Genomic DNA, 21,084 nt, shown 5'->3' with positions numbered 1-21,084 from the left:
ATCCTGGGATAACATGTTTGCTATATGTATTTGTATGTTTGTTGGTTTCGTTTGTTTTATTATTTATAATGCGGGCCAGACCCAAGGGTATCAGGGCGCAGAAAGCAGTAAGGATATTTTCAGCTTGGTTACATTGCTGTACATTGATATGCATATAAAAACCTATGAAATTCAATGAAAAACCTTTGTTAAAGGGAGATTATGGTTACAAGTAAAACCGAAAACCCCCAGAAATTTGACAGTTATGGTAAGCTAAGCAACCATAACTCGTGCCACCACCGTGCACTGCTAAGACTAACACCCAGGACATCAAAGATAACATCACAAATGTCATTGATGACATCACTGATGACATCACATATCTGGGCCACTTGTTTTTGTTCACTGACATATATAGCCCAGGTGGTTTGTTCACTGACAGTCAGAATATTAAAATTGAAAAAGGTGCTATATATCTAGACGTTAACCTTGTCATGTGTTCTTTAAGTACTTTCCTTACGGTTTGGTCTCAGCCCATGGTGCACCTAAATGGGGAAATGAGGAAGCCTCAAACACACACTTCATTTGTATAAATGAAGACAAACTTTAATGTCATTAACTTGTTCTGATGATGCTGTTTCTTTCTTCCTTACTTTAGTTTCCTTGTATGTCCCTCTGATTTGTATGCATTGTGGTTCTTCATATGTATTGTTTGTACTAGCACAAGTGTTGTAATTCTTGAATTGTTAGCTAGTTATTACATGTTTAACATTACTCAAAACTCTGATAAGGTAGCATTCATTATTGTACTATCCAAAATTACAAGATTATAAATAGTGTACTTCTATGGTGCATGCTGCAGTCATTGCCTATGTTTATATATGATTAGGTTTCTGTATTAACAACAACACTCCAATACAATGATTTTAGATGAGTACATTCTTTAATAGATTAAGTACTTCATAAGTCTCCCGATCACCCCTGACATCTTGTTACCAACAATATAAACACAACTCCTTGTAGGGACTTTTCATAAAAATGTATTTCACATGTGATGTCATCAATGACATTTGTGATGTCATGTTTGATGTCCTGGGTATTAGTCTTAGCAGTTCATGGTGGTGGCAAGAGTTATGGTTGCTTCGCTTTCACAAAGGTTTTTTATGGAATTTCATAGGTTTTTATTAGTGCAACTTAACCATACCATCCCTTTAACAAAGTTTTTTCATTGAATTTCATAGGTTGTCATTAGTGCAACTTAACCATTACGTCCCTTTAACAAAGTTATTTCTGTGAATTTCATGGGTTTTTACCAGTGCATGCTATTTTCCTACAACTTACTAATATCATACCTACCCAATAAAGCAATATATTTGTCCAATTTACAAAGTGCCACATTAAACCTCTGCCATTTCCCACCTTCTAGACTCATTTTTAACACTTCTATACACTTTTTGCAACTATTTCAACTAGTTTTGCATCCGTAGATGTCTACCAATATATGACCATACACTGGTGCACGGCATGATGACGTGTCCGAGAACCCAACCGCACTTCACAATAAGACCCGTGCTTCGCGGGCAGTTTGGAACTGCCCGAGAACATTTTCTACTGATCTAGGAACTTTCAACTTCAAAATTTCCATTGCACATCTCCAACACCTATTCCTACTGATTATCCATTAACAATCTAGTACACAGTACAACCTTTTAGCAAAACTGCTATTTTTCTTAAAATGTCATCAGCTAATGCCATCCCTCCTCCCCAAGAGCCACCACTACTGCTGGAAAATTAAGTGCAGATTCATCAAATGGTACCTCATTTATAAGCCTTTACATTATTTTGGGACCCCCCTCTAATTTTGCCCCCTCTTGACAGAATCCTACCAAACTTTGCAAACTCATTCGGGATCAGGTTGGGAATATAATGCAGTTTCATTAAATGGCGCCAAAGTTATAAGCCATCCAAGAACTGCTTTTCACCAACTCTGTAATACAGGTGTGTCTGCAAACTTAACAGGACTGTTCTCTGACTTTTGCGGACTTTTGCGGACTTTTGCAGCGAAAAACACCCATTTTTGCTTTTTTACTTCTTGCAGCCATATTCCTTCGCATCCTCATCACCCCTCACCTCCCCAGGGATTATTCGATAAATTTGACAAGTGAAATATGTTTTTTAATATGTTTTTACTGCGATGTCCGCAGACACCGGCCGGTGTCCGAGAATCCAAGATGGCAGGAGTTTTCAAAAAATCCGACGCACCTCAAGCTTCACACCAACCAATCAGCGAACACTTTGTGTGTCCGCGGACATGACGCAAGTCTATTAGTCAATCGGTGTCCTGTCAGCGGAGCGTACAGGGAAGTGTGTCTGCGCAGCGGACATAGATATCACACATTTTTTTGCCTTATGTTTTGGTCATTTCAAAAAAACTACAGGACGGATTTACACCAAATTAACAAAAGCCCGCTTTCGGGACCAAGCCGCTGCTCCTGCCACAAATTTGGTGAAAATCCATCCAGCGGTTTGGGATGTAGGCATGAGCAAAGTATTTTCCCATTATGTCTATGGTAAAAAAGAAATTTTGGGACCCCCCTATAACTTTGCCCCCCCTTGACCAAACCTCACCAAACTTTGCAAACAAATTCAGAGTGGGCCATATACTGCTTTTACAAAGTTTGCTGAGGATTCATCCGCAGGAGCGAAGTTATAAGCCGCTCAAAAAAGTGCTCTTCCTATGGGTTTAGCAAGTTCACCATAACTACATGGCTGCTACCGCAAGCCATGTAAAACAGAAGAGAGAATGCAAGTACAAAGTACAAAATAACTGCAAATATCGGAAGTTTGTCATATGTACACAAGAAGGAGGAAGTTACAGGTCACTGAATGGGTAGGGCCGGACAGACAGAGGTAAGTTAGCGATTGTTTTCCTTGATCCAAAGAATGTAATTGATCCTAAAGTATGGTACATTTGGGTTACCCTTAAGACGGGGAAATGGAGTTCAGTGTTGGGCAGCTTTCACCTGGAAGTTTGTACCTCCAGTTGTAGAGCGCTTGAATCTGGGCACTGTGAGGAGATTGGAGTTTGCGGTTCTGGTAGGTCGGTTGGGGGAGTACCTCTTGAATCTGTCTCAGAGGTATCGTTGGGCGCCGTTATTAAGGCACTTGTGTGTAAGTGAGGCTACATTTAATTAAATTTTGTCATTAGTGGTGAGTCAATTGTTGGCTCTCCTTATGTCAGAAATATGTTCTTTTTTGGGGATGATCTGAGCTGCTCCAAGAGCATTGTTTTATAAAATCTGGATTTTGTTTGTAATATATTTCTTAGCTCCTAGGTATAGGGCATTACAATAATCCAATTTTGACAAAATTAGGGCTCTGACCAGGGTGGTGCAGCTGTTGGTGGAGAGAAAGGGTTTGGCCGCTCTAATTAATTTTCATTTATATGCTGTAGAGGAGGCCATGGAGCTGACTTGTTTGTGGAAGGAGAGGCTGGCGTCTATGTAAAAACCTAAAGTTTTAACTTCTTTGTCTACCTTGATATTGTTTCTGTCTATTATGAAGCTTGTGTAGTTATGGCAGAGTTTTTTCATGTTAAGGGCGGTGCCCAGGATGATGAGCTCAGTCTTGTCATCATTCAGGTATAGCCCATGAGAGGCCATCCATGCCTGGATGATGAGGTACAACCAATTCACGAAGGCCAAATCCTTGACGTAATCTCCTGTCAACAGTAAGAGGATCTGGGTATCATCAGCATAGTTAGTGTAGGTGATACCAAGACCATCAAAATCATCGAAAAGGGGCTTTGTGAAAATGTTGTACAGAGTGGGGGAAACACAAGATCCCTGAGGCACACCACAGGTGATGGGGATGGGTGAGCAGATACAGAGGTGGAAAAGAAATGCATGGTCCTGTTGTTTAGGAAAGATTGTATCCAGCCTATCGCTTCTTGCTAGAAATGAGCTGCCGAGTCTAGGTGGCTACAGAGTATGTTGTGGTCTACTAAATCAAATGCCACTGATAAGTCAAGGAGTCGTAATAGGGTGGCTTTACCATTATCTCTAAGAGTGTCGATTTGAGCCTTGTGGTCGATCAGTGCTGTTTCAGTCCTGTGTTGAGGTCTGAAGCTAGACTGACAGACTCCCAGGAGGTGGTTCTGTTCTAGGTATTTCTGTATTTGAAGGTAAGCTACCTTGTCTAAGAATTTAAGCAGGAAGGGGACAGTAGTGATGGGTCTGTAGTTGGTGGGTATACAGGTTATTTCACGAATAACCTGTAGTTTTAATAGTTAGCATTTAATAATTGTTTACTATTTGCCGACAACTTTATGATTACCTAAAACACATTTTTTCACTCAAAATAATTTTGTATTTGCTCGATTCTTAATAATACATTTGCTATTTGAAGTGAACTATTTAAAAGAAAAGTTGTGAGTTTAATATTTTCTCTCCTTTACATTAAGATTATATGGTCCTCTGTACAGGAGGTTTGACACACCCAGTTTTAATTTAATTATTTTGTAGTTAATTTAACCAGGATTGACCGTGGTGTACCCAAACGTGGTGTCCCTTATAATATTTGTAATTAAACCCATACCAAGCATTACAGATCACTTTTTTACAAGCTGTTGGTGACATTTGTTGATAAAGAGTATTTTTTGTTACTATGTTTATTTAGCGCACTGCTGGAGTTTGGTGCATGGATTTGTCTTCTATCTACATGTCCTAATGTATTTTAATTTGTGACATGCAACCATTGTAAGAGGTTCATTGCTTCCCATCCAATCTGATATTGGGCCTCATTACGAGTCTGACGCTAAAAATCAGCCCTTACCTGCATGCTGTAAATAACATGCCCGTCTTGGCTTCAACCCGCAAACAGTGGGCGATTAAGAGTGCGCGAGCATGCGCACCACTGCATGCCGGTAACGGCCTTACCGGCATGCTGGTAATGACCCTCAAACCCCCATATAGCGGCATCGACGAATGCGCACATAACGCCTCCGCCCTCGACAACCCCTAAATAGCGGTACCGGTATTAACATAGTGCTAAAAACGTGCCCGTCATTACCGGACCCGGAAGTAACATCATCGCGCCGGAACGGGAAACGCCATGGTGCCATCTTCAAAAACACAATCCATTGCCATCCTCCACATACTGGACTTTCACCACCACAACCTCTAGCCCACCACGGACAACATGTCGAAGGCCACCAAGAAAGGCACTGCCCGCCTGCGCAAACCACGGTTCACGGACGATGAGCTTAACATGTTAGCCGACACCCTAGTGGCGAATGCTGAAGTGGTGTTCTGCAGCAACCTCAGGCGTCCAGCCCAGCTGCAGAAGAAGGCCATCTGGGAAGAAGTAGCCCAGAAAGTAAGTGCAGTCGGCACCACTGCACGCACAGGGCGTGATTGTAAAAAACGGTGGGATGACCTCAGGCTGAGAATCCGCAACATTTTGTCACCCAATCGGAGCCAGGGGCTGGCAACAGGAGGAGGACCACACTCACCAGTGAAATTGGCCAGATGGGAGGAGACCTGCAGCTCACTCATCGACGCAGAGTCAATTGAAGGAGTCCGTGGAGCTGAGTATGACGTGCCAATATCGGCAGATGAAGGTGAGTGTCCCTACAAAAACACGACAACTAATCAACTTCATAGTCCTCGCCCAACTGCAGACACCATGGCATACATGCAAACACCTGTACGATTCCAAAAAGCACCCTCCAACCTTGCATGTACACAGTCCGCTACAAAGCCAGGCATGCAACTGATCACATGGCGCCACCTGTTCAAAGACTAATGCATGCATGATGCAAGCACCACCATCACTGATGCCCTGCCACTCTCTGTCTCCCACAGGTACGGATGCAGACAGTGATGAAGCACATGGGAGTGCACAATGCGCAACAGCAGCCAAAAGGGCAAGGAGGCAAGGTGATGGCACAGGACCATCAACTTCAAGTGGACCAAGGATGGTCCGAGTGGCACCCGGAACATCAACCAGTGCCAAAAAAGCCACACAGACACCCACACAGGATGAGCAGACACCTGCCCCTGCACCCCTGGACACACTTTCCACACCAGCTGAGGACATAACAGGCATGGACGATGGCACACAGTCTGGTGATGCCAGCACAATTGGGGAGATGGCAGCATCGGCACAGCATAGTGCTGATGAGGAAGCTGACCCGGACAATGAGGGCAATGCAGGACTTGTCAACTCAGAGCCTGTAGTTCGCACACCAAGGCCGCAGGTCACCCCCAAGGACACACCTCGGCAGGACTCATCCGACCAGGGCATCCATGGAGAGTGGTCTCTGACAATGCACAGCCCCATAAACCATGCAGTGCCACCACATCACACACCAACCACGACCCACACTGCCATACGGGACCTTGAGGGACGTCTGTCTGGGATGTGGGACTACCAACTCTACATGGATGCAGTCGAGGGCACCAATTACATTGGGCATGCCTGCCAGTGCATGGAATGCTATTTTGGTGGCCTTTGCCTCCTGTGGTGTCCTTGGCAGGGATATGTAGGCACGTGCGTGCTTCATTAGTGCATCCAGCACTTGGTTTAACACAACAGAGAAGCGTGATTGTGAAATGCCATGCATTTGGCCCACTGTGTGTTGGTAAGTGCCTGTGGCCAGGAAGTGGAGCACAGACACCACCTTCAGAAGAGGGGGGATGGCTGTGCGGATGTTGATCAGGCTGACCAAGTCGTCCTGTATTAAATCCACTATGTTGGTGATGGTGTCCCTGTCCAGGCGATACAGGGTGTGGATCTGTGCTGGAGTTAAGCCAAATGGATTGGTCCTTATATGTGGAATTGATGGCTGTCTGCGGGGAGCAACTACCTTCACTGGTGGGATTTGCTGGGCCTGTCTTACCCTCCTTCTCCTCCTGCGTCTCCTCTGTGTTTCCTGTTGTACTGCCTGCTCAAGGAGTAGCAGTGCATGCATGTCCTCCAGCTCCAGTATGGTGAGTGCAAGTGGTAGCATTTTTTGGCTTGGAAGGGGGTGTGGTGTGTTGGTGCGCTCCTTTTGTGCTGGCCCTGACTCCATTGCCTCCACCTGTGCTGATTGTGAGCCCCTGTGGCACTTGGTTACACAGCAGTTTGCTGTTTGTGGGTGGTCCGCAATGCCGGTATTGCCGGCATTGTGGTGGCCCCTCTTACCGGCATCTCAATGCCAGTATGTACTTCTCCGTGTGACTCGTGGTGTCCCCTTTGTTGCGGGATGCCGGTATTACCGGCACGCCATCCGGGCGCGTGCCCGCATGCCGGTATGGTGGTGCACGGCCACAGCGGGTCCTTGTCGATGCCGGTAGCACCGGCATCTAGGGTCATGATACACCGGCCCGGTAATGGATGCTGGTATTGCCTTACCGGTGCCGTTATTACCTGAGCTCCAACCTTGTAATGAGGCCCATTGTATCTATATTACGTTCTTTTGTGATCAAAATTGTTCTTCCCTTTATATCAATATATGTATATATACATGTTTACAGGGAATACAGCTTTTGAATGCTTTTTAAAATCTTATTTTTTATTTGACACTCAAGCACCCTAATATCTTCTAAATGTATTCCACAAACGAACAATTGAAAGATATCGTGCATCAGTTTGAGTGGAAGACCAAATATTGAATGAGGTGACATACCACTACCAAGCGCTAAAAGGATACGACAAGCCACGTCAGAGTTCTGTGACATTATTACAGAACTCAGCATTCAACTTAGTTCCTCTATTTGGTTGTGGACTGCCAGTGACTTGTGGTATTGTAGTAACGTATGTAGTGGTACTATATATATTTACACGGCCTCTGGTAGCCGTGTAGTTATGGTTAAGTAAACTCATAGGAAGAGCACTTTTTTTGGCGGCTTATAACTACGCTCCCCCTGCACGAATCCTCACCAAACTTTGCAAAAAAAAGTATATGGTCCGATCTAAATTTTTTCACCAACTTTGGTGAGGTTTCGTGCAGGAGGGAAAAGTTATAAGGGGAGATCCCACATTTTTCCATAGTCTGAATGGGGAAAAACTTTGCACACGCCTATATGCCAAACGGCTAGACAGATTCGCCCCAAATTTGCGCCAGGATCGGGGCTTTGGGCAGAAATCGTGCTTTTGTGTGTTTGGTGGAAATCAGACTAGTAATTTTGCTGCAAAGAACTGAAATGTACATCCCAAATAATTTGTGATATCTGGGTCCGCTCCGCTGACCCATTTCTCCATTCACTCCGTGGATCAAAGTCTCATTGGCCTGCGGTACGCCGTGCTGTCGGCGAACATTGGACTCGGCCTGAGGTTGGCTGGAGGGAAGCGTGCTGTGCATCAAATGTTTTGGGAAACGCCACCATGGTGTATCGGAGGATAGTGCCGTGCCGGAAGGGGTTGCAAAACATGGTTTGCAGGATCCGGTGGGTGAAAGAAGGCGAAGTGAAGAAATTGCCCATGTGTTGTGCTGTAGCCTAGGGCTGCCGGTGGTTATGTTGACTTGTGCGTGTGCATTGTTTTATGGCAGTGGGTTTATGGCAAAATGTTCCCATGCTTGGCTGCCTTGCCTTGTAGTGGTTGTTGGGTAAGGCTTTTCAGTGATGGGCAGAGGCGGCGGGCCTCCCCTTGTACTAAAGAGCCTAGGGCTAGCGCATATACTTTATTGGCGGGTAGCTGCACAGGTGACTATCATATTTTGGTCAGTGCAGGCAGGCTGCAGTGGGGATGGGGAGTGCATTGGATATATTATGAGGATATTTACATGTGGTGTACTATGTTGTGTTGTGCCTACAAAGTCCATACTGGCTTGTGTGCATGGTTAGGGGCCTTGCATATAAAAGTGCAGGCAGTGGTTGGAAGTAGGTGTGAGGAAGTTGTCATGTATGAGTCCGTTAGTGTACGCACTATTGCCTTCTAGAAGATGTGCAAGGAATAGGCTTTTGGGTACATCGGCGGAGGCCATAGGCCTCCGCATGTACCCAAGAGGCAAGGGCTTGCTCACACCCTTGCTTCTAGGAAGGCCATTATGACATTAAGACATGGAAGGATTTTTTGCCAGCACACTTTTGCCATATGGACCATTCACGCAGCTACTGACATATACTGCATTGGTGGTTAGGTGCACAGGGGACAATCATATTTTGGTCAGTGCAGGGAGACTGCATTGGGATGGGGAGTGCATTGAAGCTAATATGAGGCTATTGCCGTCGGTGTACTATGTTGTGTTGTGAATGCAAACCCCTACTGCCTTGTGTGCATGGCTACGGCCCTTAGCCCTAACAGTGTGGGCACTGCTTGGAAGTAGGTGTGAGAATGCTGTGTTGTTTGGGTCCATTAGTGTACCCATACGTACCTATAGTAAGGAAAGCTCCATGGCCACATGTTCCCATGCATGCCTACATTGCCTTGCAGTGGGTGTGTACTAAGAGTAGGCTCTTGGAGTCATGGGCACATGTACCTAACAGGCTAGGGCTTGGCCACAGTCTTGCTTCAGGGAGGGCAGTAAGACATTGGCACATGGAAGGATTTCTTACCATCACAGTTTTGTGATATGGACCTTTTACGCAGCTACTCACTTATACATTGGGGGGTAGCTGCACAGGCGGCTATCATTTTTTGGTGAGTGCACGTAGACTCCATTGGGGATGGGGAGTGCATTGGAGGCAATATGAGGGTATTTGTAGGCAATGTATTATGCTGTGTTGTGCCTGCAAAGGCCCACTGGCGTGTGTGCATGGCTGAGGTCCTTGCACCTAACAGGGTCACTGTTTGGAAGTAGGTTGGTGAATGCAGCCTTGTTTGAGTCCGTTAGTGTACCCATATATACTGGTGGTCAGGAAAGCTACATTGCCACATGGTAGTATGCACTCCTCTATTGCCTTCTAGTTACTGTGTTGAAGGAGTAGGCTCTTGGGAGCATGAGCGGAGGCCATAGGCCTGCGCATGTACCCAGGAGCCTAGGCCTTGGCCACAGCCTTGCTTCAGGGAGGGCAGGCAGACAGGTATTTGCAGTCAATGTATTATGCTGTGTTGTGCCTGTAAAGGCGTACCGGCTTGTGTGCATGGCTGGGGCTCTTGCACCTAACAGTGTGGCCACTGTTTGGAAGTAGGTTGAAGAATGCAGCCTTGTTTGAGTCCGTTAGTGTACCCATACGTACCGGTAGTCAGTAAAGCTACGTGGCCACATGGTAGCATGCACGCCTCTATTGCCTTTAAGTGGGTGCATTGAAGGAGTAGGCTCTTGGGTATATTTGCGTAGGCCGTAGGCCTCTGCATGTACCCAGGAGCATAGGGCTTGTCCACGCCCATGCTTCAGGAAGGACATGCAGACATTGGCACATTGAAGGAATGTTTTACCATCACAGTTTTGCAATATGGACTTTTTACGCCGGTACTCACATATACTTCATTGGCGGCCAGCTGTAGGGACGACTATCCTTTTTTGGTGGGTGCAGGCAGACTCCATTGAGGATGGGCAGTGCATTGCAGATAATATGAGGATATTTCCAGTCAATGTGCTTGTTGTGTTGTGCCTGCAAAACCCCTACTGGCTTGTGTGCAGTTGGTGTGTCGAAGGGTTAGGCTCTTGGGCGCATGGGCAGAGGCCTATGTATCCAGGTGCCATGGGCTTGGTCTCCGTCGTGCTTCAGGGAGGGGAGGTAGACAGTGGCACATGGAAGGAATTTTATACCATCACAGTTTTGCAATAAGGACCTTTTAAGCAGGTCCTCACATATACTTTATTGGCGGACAGCTGTAGAGGCGACTATCCTTTTTTGGTGAGTGCAGGCAGAATCCATTGGAGATGGGGAGTGCATTGCAGACAATATGAGGATATTTCCAGTTGGTAAGCTATGTTGTGTTGTGCCTGCAAAACCTCTACTAGCTTGTGTGCATGGCGGGGGCCCTTGGACCTAACAGGCTGGCCACTGTTTGGAAGTAGGTTTCAGAATGTTGCCTTCTTTGGGTCCATTCTTATACTGATATGTAACTCCAGCGTACACTCTTGGAAATATGTATGCCTCCTTTGGGTGATCACTATTACAGAATGGTTGTGGAGGACATTTTGCAGTTGGTACACCAGTAGAGGTAGCGTGAAGTGCCTGCCTTGCATATGGTGTGCGTCATTGGCCTTGTTGCCATTCAGGGGCTGAGATGCCACCATTTATGTTTCGTATGGTGTGCCTCTCATAATACGCTGTACTTTTAGAGTGAAGGAAGACATTGCGACATGACACGAGTTAATAAGCATTACACATGTAAAGTATGAATAATGTACAGATCAACACACATACATTTGCAGCCGACATTGCAGTACAGCCAAATACAGGATGTCAGGCCATCTGACTGTTAGCTTTGTTGTGCGTACTTGTTGAGATGGCCAACAAACATGGTTGGCGCTTCTACTGTATGAAATTGTAATGTGTACATTGCTTGCATTACCTATACGTGTGTGCGGCATACACCATCACAGCAGTAACTGGAGTCACTGACTTTACTTGTGGACAGTCGTTCCTCATAGCGCGCACTCCAGGTATTGTCTTTATTTGCGTGCCAAGCGGAGCGCACTCTGTCATGTGAGCACTTAGTTCCTGAAAGGGACAACATAAAAAAAAGCAAAAGAAGACGCACACAGAGCATACGGTTCCAGAACATTCCCATAGTTTAATAACACCACTGTGATTTGTTGGAAGTACTTTATTTTTCTACAGAATGTTATCAACAATGTGTAAGTTGGCTGCATTCACCCCACTTATTTCGCAAACAAAATTCAGTGACCAATGCCATCTGCGCTGGTTTGTTTTATTTATTTCTATAGCGCACCTCCCTCAGCAGCTTTGCTGGATTTCTGGGATTTTTTTTTTTTACCTGGTAAGAATGTGAGCCTTTTTTCCCACTCTTACATGTATTTTACTGTGTGCTTTACATCTGTGTGTTCATATACCGTGGAGTCTCACCTACTCCATAGGCATCATCTTTTTACTGTGTGTCACCCAGCACCTTTAGTACAGTGACACAGGGGTGTCTTTTAGACTTCCTACTCTAAACTCCATTTTCTGTGACTGACTACTGTCTCCCAGAAACATGTAAAGTTACCATTGACTTTATTAGCCTCTTTAAATGCACAGACCCAGTACAACCTATCTTACATAGAGAAATGGAAAGGGTAATAGTTATCCCTTTTTGTCTGTCTCTCATGGAACATTATTTCGTTCCCCTTTCAATAAGATTTGTCTGGTGGCAGTGGTATCTACCATGTTGTTAGCCTCAAACTTAAACCTGCTGCACCACATTTACTTTTATTTGGTTCCGGCTGGGTTTATTCGCCATTTCTTTTTGTAAAGGTCTTTCTCGTGTTTTACTCTGCGTGCCAAACCAGATTTGGTTCCTTTGTTTGGCGTCCTTTTGCAGACTTCTGCACAGAAGCCCTCCTTAGGTGCCTGCATGTCTGGGTAGGGCACGATGTGAGGGAGGGGTTTTAGAACCCCTGCCAAGGGTTCCCTTGAAAACCCAAGTTGCACTCCTTTTTGTTTAGCTAGGTGACTGTCCGGCCAGGACAGCCACCCTGCCGTGTGATTGACAGCCAGACTATGTGAATGGGGGAAAACTGCATAAAAAGCAGGTCTCTGGGACTAGGAAGGCAGAGTCGCCACAGGATCGAGAGAACCGAAGAGAAGCTGAAGGAAGAGGACCACTACCACGACTGAATCTCCAGGTGAAGCCCCGTCGCGGGTCGACATCTCCAAACTTCAACGACAGAGAAGATCTGCAAGGAATCTTCTTCCCCTGAACTGGTGGGACCAACCCATTCACCAAACACCAAGCAAAGCCTCCCTCTGCTGGTCGAATGTGCTGTGCACAGCTGCAGTGAACCGGACAGCCAGGAGCCTCGGACCCTGTTTGGGTTTTAAGGAGCACACCTTTTTTTTGTTGCTGTTCTCTGCTGCTGGTTTCTTCCCTGGGCAGTGCAGGACCCTCCAGTCTTCCTACTTCATGTCAGTCTGACAGTCGCTTCAGGAACCGTGAGCCTGCACGACCTGCCAGGAACATCTGCCTCTTCTACAGCCTCCTTTTGCATTTAAGGTACTGTTCAAATCCGGTTGTTTGTTCCGTCCAACCGCGGTGAAAGTGTTTGAAATCTTTCGCCAATCCTACGGCTTGTCCTTCTCTACTCTTTTAAGTAACTTTTCTTCTGACAACTTTGTTTCAAACTCTTGGCAAAGACTTAACCGCTAACTACTCTGAACTGTGTGATCCTGAGCAAAGACTGTGACCCATTAACATTGGCCCAGGTCTATTGATTTGAATCCTCATTGTAGTAAGCCTTTTCTAGATTGCCTGACTAGTCACTTGTTGGTGCTGCTTAATTTTGTATAACCTTGTCTTTCCCTCCCTTATTAAATTGCTGGAGTGCCATTTTGCTCATACTTCTTTTTGAGTTTAACTTGTCCAGATTTCATTGGGAGTGGTGTAGTTTATTAAGAGGGTGATTTTTCTGCTGCTTTACTTAGTGAACTGTTTTACAACTGATGTGTAAATAAATGTATATTCTTTTACTCAGAAACCTTGAGTCAGTGTTTGTTTGAACCACAGTCATTGCTGTCCTTTGTGTAACTTCTGATACTGCTCACTTTACTCTTGAGATAAGTCTGGCTGCTCAGCCATCGCCACCACTTTACTGTGTAGTACAGGCTTGTACCAAAGGTGAATTTGTACTTACACTTGTAGTCTTAATTGTGTGTGGTGTTCCCAAAGGGTACTGCATATGATTCTGCCTAACATGGGTCATATACAGAAAGGAACTGAACAATGGTAAAGTACAGTTGTCTTTTGCAGTTAACGATTTGATGGAGTTAATTCTGAAGTTAGAGAATGATTTGGTCATATTCAGGGAGAGAGGGAGCAAGTTCCATAGCTGTGCATCCATGACTGGGAAACTAGTCCCTCTTGATTTTTGAAGTTTATATCTAGGGACTATCAAGCCGATGGTGTTTCAAAGACCTGTTGACTCTGGTAGATGATCTGAGGTTGAACTTTTCTGTTAAGTACAACGGTGCCGCATGGTTCAAGGATTTATGCGTAAGGCACATAGTTTTGAGTTGGATCTTATCCTTAATCGAGAGCATTTCAGATATGTGAGCTCTCCTTGAGATGCTCAACGCAGACCTAAGAGCGTTAAATTTGCAGGATTTGTAATTTATTGAGAACATATTTGCTTGCTTCCAGGTAAAGACTGTTGCAATAATCCAACTTGGACAGTATTAATGCTCTAGCTAGTGTGAAACAACTCTCCTTAGAGAGCAGAGGTTTGCATGCCCTAATCAGTTTCCCTGCATAGGCAGTAGCTGAGGCCGTAGCATTCACTTGTTTATGTAAATTCAGTGTAGCGTTGAGGTAAAAACCTAGTGTTTTTACTTCTTTGGCTAAAGGGATATTGTTCCCATCGATGTTAAAGGAGGTGTAGTCTGAATTCAGTTTGTTCAGATTAGCTGTAGAGCCCACAATCAGCAACTCAGTTTTATCGTGATTCAGGCAGAGGCCGTGAGTGGCCGTCCATGCCTGAATGATTAGATAAAAATTGTTCACTAGTAGTACATCATCATCATAAATACCCATTAGAGGAAGGAGGATCTTGGTGTTATCTTCATAGTTAGTGAAGGTGACACCCAGAGTGTCCAGTTCATCAAATAGGGGCTTTGTGAAGATATTGTACATTGTAGGTGATACACAGGAGCCTTGGGGGACTCCACAAGTGATGGGAATAAGCTCAGCTGCTGCTGAGGGAGAGAAGACTCTCATAGTCCTATTATTTAGAAAAGATTGTATCCAGGTAATGGCATTTTGTGAGAAATGGGCAGCAGATTCAAGGTGGTTACATAGAATTTTATGGTCAGCCAGATCGAACACCGCTGATAGGTCCAAAAGTAGTAATAAGTCCATTTTTCCATTGTCATTCAGTTCATCTATCTGTGCTTTTAGATCGATCAGCGCCATTTTAGTCCCATGTTGAGGTCTAAATCCGGATTGGCGAGTCCCTAAGAGAGGGTTAGTCTCAAGATATTCCTGGACCTGTAGGTAAGCTACCCTGTCCAGTATCGTCAGTAAGAATGGGACTGTGGTAATAGGCCTGTTGTTAGTGGGAATGGTGGTGTACAAGGATTGTTTTTTAAGGAGTATTAACACCCACAATTCCTTTTAGTTACTAGGTACTATACCTGAGGTGAATGACACATTGATTAGTTTAGATATGAATGTGCACTTCTGTACTTCTGTTATCATCTAGCAAAGTGGGAAAAGGATTACTTAGTGGTGCTTGGTGGGCCGTGTGAAACAACAGATTTTCTTGAAAGGTAGACAAGGTAGCAGCTGGTGCCTCTGGGATGCATTACAGCATAAAGGTTTGCAGGTTGGTTTGTATTTCCGGAACCGCAAATGGACATACCAGCCCATATCGGTCGGCTCAGATAATAACGAAAGAAAACAAATCGCTTATTGCAATCTTCCCGTGCTTGGTCCACCACCCATCTATTGGAATGTGGAAGCTGTGGCACGCACAGTAAGGTGCAAGATATCTGAGAAGAAAGATGAATAAGAGTAGATGTAAGTAGCCGGTATTAGTGGCAGTGTACAGGACAAGACTTTGCGGGAAGGATGTCGTGATAGCTGGCTGCCTCATGGACCATGTACTGTGTGTTGGTGAGTAGCATCATATGTTACTCCACTGTCTTGCTGTCTGTTTTGTAGATGATACTGTGATTGTATGGCTCCACACAAGCACAATGTCTTGGAAATGTTGCCACCAGATGCTCTTTTGCTGTGTTTCCTTTTTTACAAAACATGAGAGTGGTTGGAGTGTTGTTCGACCCACGGCACAATGTGTCTGTCTGTGTGCATAGATGGTAAGAAAACAATAACTCTCAAGGGGGTCACCTCGGATTGCTGGAGGAGCTGATTTGCTTAGAAGTGCATCATTGAAATGTGAGCTGTCGATGTTTGGTTGCCGGTAGACCGCTGTATGCAGCTGTGGCCGTTATAACGTTCAGTACACTGAGGGTGCGTAGACCTAGTAATTGTGTCAAAGGGCATATAAAGGTCAAAATAGGGATTGTAGCACTGCAGGAGTGAGCAGAAGGTGTGTTGTTTTAGTGCACGACTTCGTTCCCTTTTCGTCTTGGCCTCTATGTCTGCATTTGCAGGGGGTGGGGAAGAATGGTAGCAAAAGGAAGTACAATCACAGTAGCAATTTACGGGCAATGGTGGACACATGGCACTGTAACGGCGCGTCCGTACTGCCATCACAAAGCTCTGTACAATGTGCAGAGAGAAAGTGTGCGGTAGAGTACATTTATAAATATGCATACAGAAGAGCATCTTAATACTTGTTATTCGTAATACACATGTGATGTAAAGTTGTACTTACATAACTTCGGCAAATTCCATGCTTGTATTGGGTTGGCTAGAAATGGCAGTGTACGGCGTATGGGATCGTTGCAGACTACCTTTGGGGCACATGGGCAGAGTAACTGCAGTGTAAGTTATGTATCCTCTTTTGGTATATCCATACAATGTCTGTCCTTGGATCTAAACATGCTTTCCCGTCAAGGCTGTTTTACAAGGAGCATGTGTCCTGTTCAAGGAGAGGTATGTTAGGTTTGGCTTTCCGGACATGATGCTGGAAAAAAAGGAATCAGCAGGCAACATGTTTCGATTGTAGCATGCTTTTACAAATGTTGGCAGTGTCATTACGGTGAAGGTAGTATGACGTACAAGTAGAGATGATGGTGCCGTACACATGGTGCCATGAATGCACAGATGGCCACATACATCAAATGTGCTTTTGCAGTGCCTAAGGACCAGTTATATGTGTAGTGTGTTACGAGGAAATGGTGGATGATGGCAGACTGTGTGTTCGCTGCCTCACAATACGTGGGTGGGTGACCCATCGTACACAGTTTGGTGTAGTGCAGCATGAACCAGTTTGGGGCTGCTGTTCAGCAAATAAAAGGAGTTAGTGTGTACGGTTGTCAAACAGTGTAAGGGGGTTATGGTGTTCTAATGGTGTTTCCTTTACACAATAAGAAAGGGAAACAGAAGTTTGAAAATTTAAGCATTAACGCAGAGTTTGCAATATGGCTGCCAAGCTATGACACATGCGCTGCAATAAAATATGTGTTGGATACCTTTTTCTGAAATGGTGTACATAACAATAAAAATAACCTAATGTCCTACACGGTTCCAGTGGAAAGCAAGGAACCAAATGTTGCAGCAGTTTCAACAGTTAGGTAAGATGTATGGATGCATTCATAAAATTGTATGTTTGTGATTGTGCAGATTGTCGGGTAGATTACTGTAGTGTTGTGCATTCTGTGTGTCCACTTATTATAGGCTTAGGTGACCAGTGTACGTAGGAAACAGGTTATGTATTGTGTGGAAGGGGTAGGTGGGTGTGTTATGTGTGGGTTTACTAGTATGAGGATAGATGTTTGTATGCATAGTTGTACAGTGAAGCGGCGATTCTGGGCAGGGTGTAGAATGTTGAGTGCATGTCTGGACCCTACACTGTATATGGTGTAGTGAAGTGTGTAGGCGCAATCTGCGCAGTGTAATATAGGTGAATATTACAAATGGTGGCATTGGTATGAGTATAGCAGAAATAAGTGCACACATTGCACTGTAGAGAATAATAATAGCAATTGTTGCAGACATACTGTTTGGATTGAGGAGGGCCTGTACTGACTTTTGTGTATCGAGTGTGAAATGTTGTTGTTGAGAACAGATTCAAACAAAAGAATAAAAATAAAAAGAGATAAAGGAATAAAGAGCACTCGCATACCCTCAGCATCAAGGGATTAACCCTTCACAAAATGTGACAACACAGTTAGTGCTACTGGTAGCTGCTCACTCTAGGTGGTCCCTATTCCTGTCTCATAACCACTGTTCAGCACATGAGTAAGAACTACTTCGGCATAAGTTTATGTATAAAAATAAACATATTTTATTATTAAATTGTACAAGCAATTTTTTAAGAACACCAATGGTGTAGACTCACTGTCCTTTTATCAAACATTACTTACAGTGAATCTCTAAAAAACAAATCACAAGATTGTATGCACCAGCTTCAGTCCTTCATGTGGTAAGCTACGTGATTTAAATTCATATGCTTTTAAAGTGTACTGTGCTGTGTTGTTTCTTACACACGGACATACCTCACTTCGCACAACTCACTTATCCTCATTTCATTCATCCTCAAATACACCCATTTTTACCATTTTCGTTCAACACACACACACCTGTTGCCCAACATGTTTCTTTCCATATAGTATGTAACTGTCATGAGTGAATATTACAAATGGTGGCATTGGTATGAGTATAGCAGAAATAAGTGCACACATTGCACTGTAGAGAATAATAATAGCAATCGTGGCAGACTTACTGTTTGGATTGAGGAGGGCCTATATTGTCTTTTGTGTATCGAGTGTGAAATGTTGTTGTTGAGAAAAGAACATGTTAGAGCAGGTATTTCATTACTTTGCAGTACACTACATAGCATAAATTTTTTATTTTGTGGACCCTCATAAATAGTACTTCCTAAGTACTATGATTTGAACCAGAGTACTGTGCAATGAACGCAGTTCCTGTGTTACTTTGCATAATCATTGGGTTTGTGGGGAAACAAAATCCATGCTGGATTAAAAAAAAAAACCTTCCAAATTTCTTTGCTACTATGTTGCACAATGAATGCTAGTCATTTTTGGAGTGGTTACAGCACTTTATAAAGTGTACTCTTGAAGTAGGAGGAAATGTAAGGGTTTACGATTTGTGGCCTATACATGTTGGTAGGAAGGGTGGCGTTGAATGGCAGGTGGTATTTTGTAAATGTTTACCTTCTTCCTTTTTGTACCACTGTTCCTTTATGCTTTTGGTGGCTGTTGGTAGTTTGCAAATAGTGTGGCATTGTACTGTGCTAGTGCAGAATTTTGACGGTAGATACGTACCCGGTGGCGTACTGTAACTGCTCATACTTTGGAAGTGTTTTACAATATGTTTGTAGCACAGTAGTTTTTGAAGCTTGAGTTTGGTGCTGCAAATAAGATTGTCATATTCTGGTTGCAGTTAGATCCCAGGTGGCGTGATCTAACTGTTTACAGTGTCCCATTCGTGAAGGGTACATTTAGAAGGTTGTGCATGCCTGTTGCTACTTGGCCACCTGTGTACATTCTGAATTAGTAGTGTACCATTATGGAGTTACGTGATGATACGTCCATATGTCTTGGAGTTGTATGACTATTCTTGGAGACCTGGTGACTGATTTGCGTATGGGGTGGTTTCAGAGGTTACTGAGGATAGTTTTGAACCCTCATACTTAGTACTTGTGTATCCACGTATCCTGTGGAAAATACTGCTACTGTGATTTGTGTATACGTATTGTTTGTGTGAGTGTATTCATTGGGTTCATTGGGGATAGAAATGTCCAACACACACTTTAGTACATTTCATCAATGCTTGCAGTATGCTAATTTGCTTTAGGTCAACAGTGTGGAAGGAAAAATATTTTTTGTCCGCTTACGGAGGTACTGGTTTGAGCTGGTGAGTAAGGTATAGTAGGAAGAGAATATTAAGTAGGCATTTGCAAGGTTTGCAGGTAATCTCTGCTTTGGAGTGATGTAAGTATCGTTGCATTCCCACCAAGACCATTGCTTTCTAATGCACGCAGTATAGTGGCCTCCATTGGTTGAGTCGCCTGTGTGGTAGATTATGACTACTGTTGTGAAGGTTTTCTTGCCAAGTGATACCTCTCCATGTGTGAAGGCAGTACGTTTGCAGTTGCTTTTGGTTCCATCAGCATTGTATTTTAGGAGCATTAATAGTGCATATTGACTATGTGAGTGTATATGTAGCGTCAAACGAATATCAGAATTGCATGACGTACACAGCACACTATGGTTTGCATTTTGCACCAGTTGCTGAAATGGAATGGAGTCACAGTTAGGTATTGATACATACACAAAGCATGTGTTAGGAACTTGTTCCTGAGTGACATGGTTGCACAGAGTGCATGTATGTTTCCACATGTAGGAAATCTGAAAGATTTGATTTATGAGTATGTTTTAACTTTCCAGTATTTGTAGTAAGTACATTAGAAATTCCTATGGATCTTCTTGTCGGTTTAAAGTGAATTTCACCATTCCAGCACTGTAGTCCAATTCTTGCCTTATTTCTGAGACACTGTAAATGTTGTCAGGACTACTTACTGCATTTGTTTGAAGGACGAGCATTTGCAAACATGACTGGTCTGCGCCATTTAAATACATGTTTTCCACAATTGCTGGCATTTGGAATAGAACATTCATTGTTATATTTGCATAACAATTATCCGGGAGGATAGCTCAGCGGCAACATGTTCGCCTTGGAAGCAAGGCGACGTGAAGCAACACAGGTTCGATCCCCGGGTCCGCACCTAGAAACCCCTGGGTATTTAAGCGTGTTATAAATACGCAATTAAGACAAAAAAAACAATTACGCAACTAAAAAAAGCAATTCCTGTAACGGGGCCTTGATGCCCGCGGGCTGTGTGATCGCTTTAATAATGCAAAAATAAAAAAAAACACCTGTTGTATTGGAACATTTTTATGGGCCAGGTACTTCTGTGTCTGAGCAATTTCATAGAAGGGTACCTGGTTTCTTTGCAGAGGCATTTTGTTTTATGGGTGGAGTTGGGTATGGTTTCTCTTTTTGACTCCTTTTGTTGTGCTTTTGGTAGTTGTGCTTTTGGTAGTTGATGTAGTATGAGTTGCTTTCAAGTTCTTTGATGGTACTGTTGTCAAATCATTTACAACTTCTGATTGAATTAGCATTCTTTTGAAACCTTTACTTTTTTTTTTGAATAGGGTACATTTTTAGATGGGGTGTGTACAGTGCACGTAGTCTATTTTACTGTATGATGCAAGGAATGTCTGCACTGACTGCAGCTGCATCAAGATTCACTAGATACAGTCCTTTCAGTGTACATAGCCTTGACAGTGCTACGTAATTCATGCCTTCTTTAAAGACTGTGCTGCCAATATCAATCAATGCTTGATCTAAGGTTAGACCTTG

The 21,084-nt window shown here is 43.9% G+C and overlaps 1 protein-coding gene across 1 annotated transcript in view; it reads left to right on the top strand.

Moving 5' to 3' along the window:
- SNTG2 (syntrophin gamma 2) overlaps window positions 1–21,084 on the top strand; it is a 1,542,102-nt gene that overhangs the window by 1,601 nt on the left and 1,519,417 nt on the right. The window lies entirely within an intron of this gene.

This window comes from Ambystoma mexicanum, chromosome 4p, assembly GCF_040938575.1.
Source record: "Ambystoma mexicanum isolate Mex_15411 chromosome 4p, UKY_AmexF1_1, whole genome shotgun sequence".
Classification (NCBI taxonomy): domain Eukaryota; kingdom Metazoa; phylum Chordata; class Amphibia; order Caudata; family Ambystomatidae; genus Ambystoma; species Ambystoma mexicanum.
The sequence above is the reverse complement of the archived record's forward strand: the minus strand, read 5'-3'. Positions and strand labels throughout refer to the sequence as shown.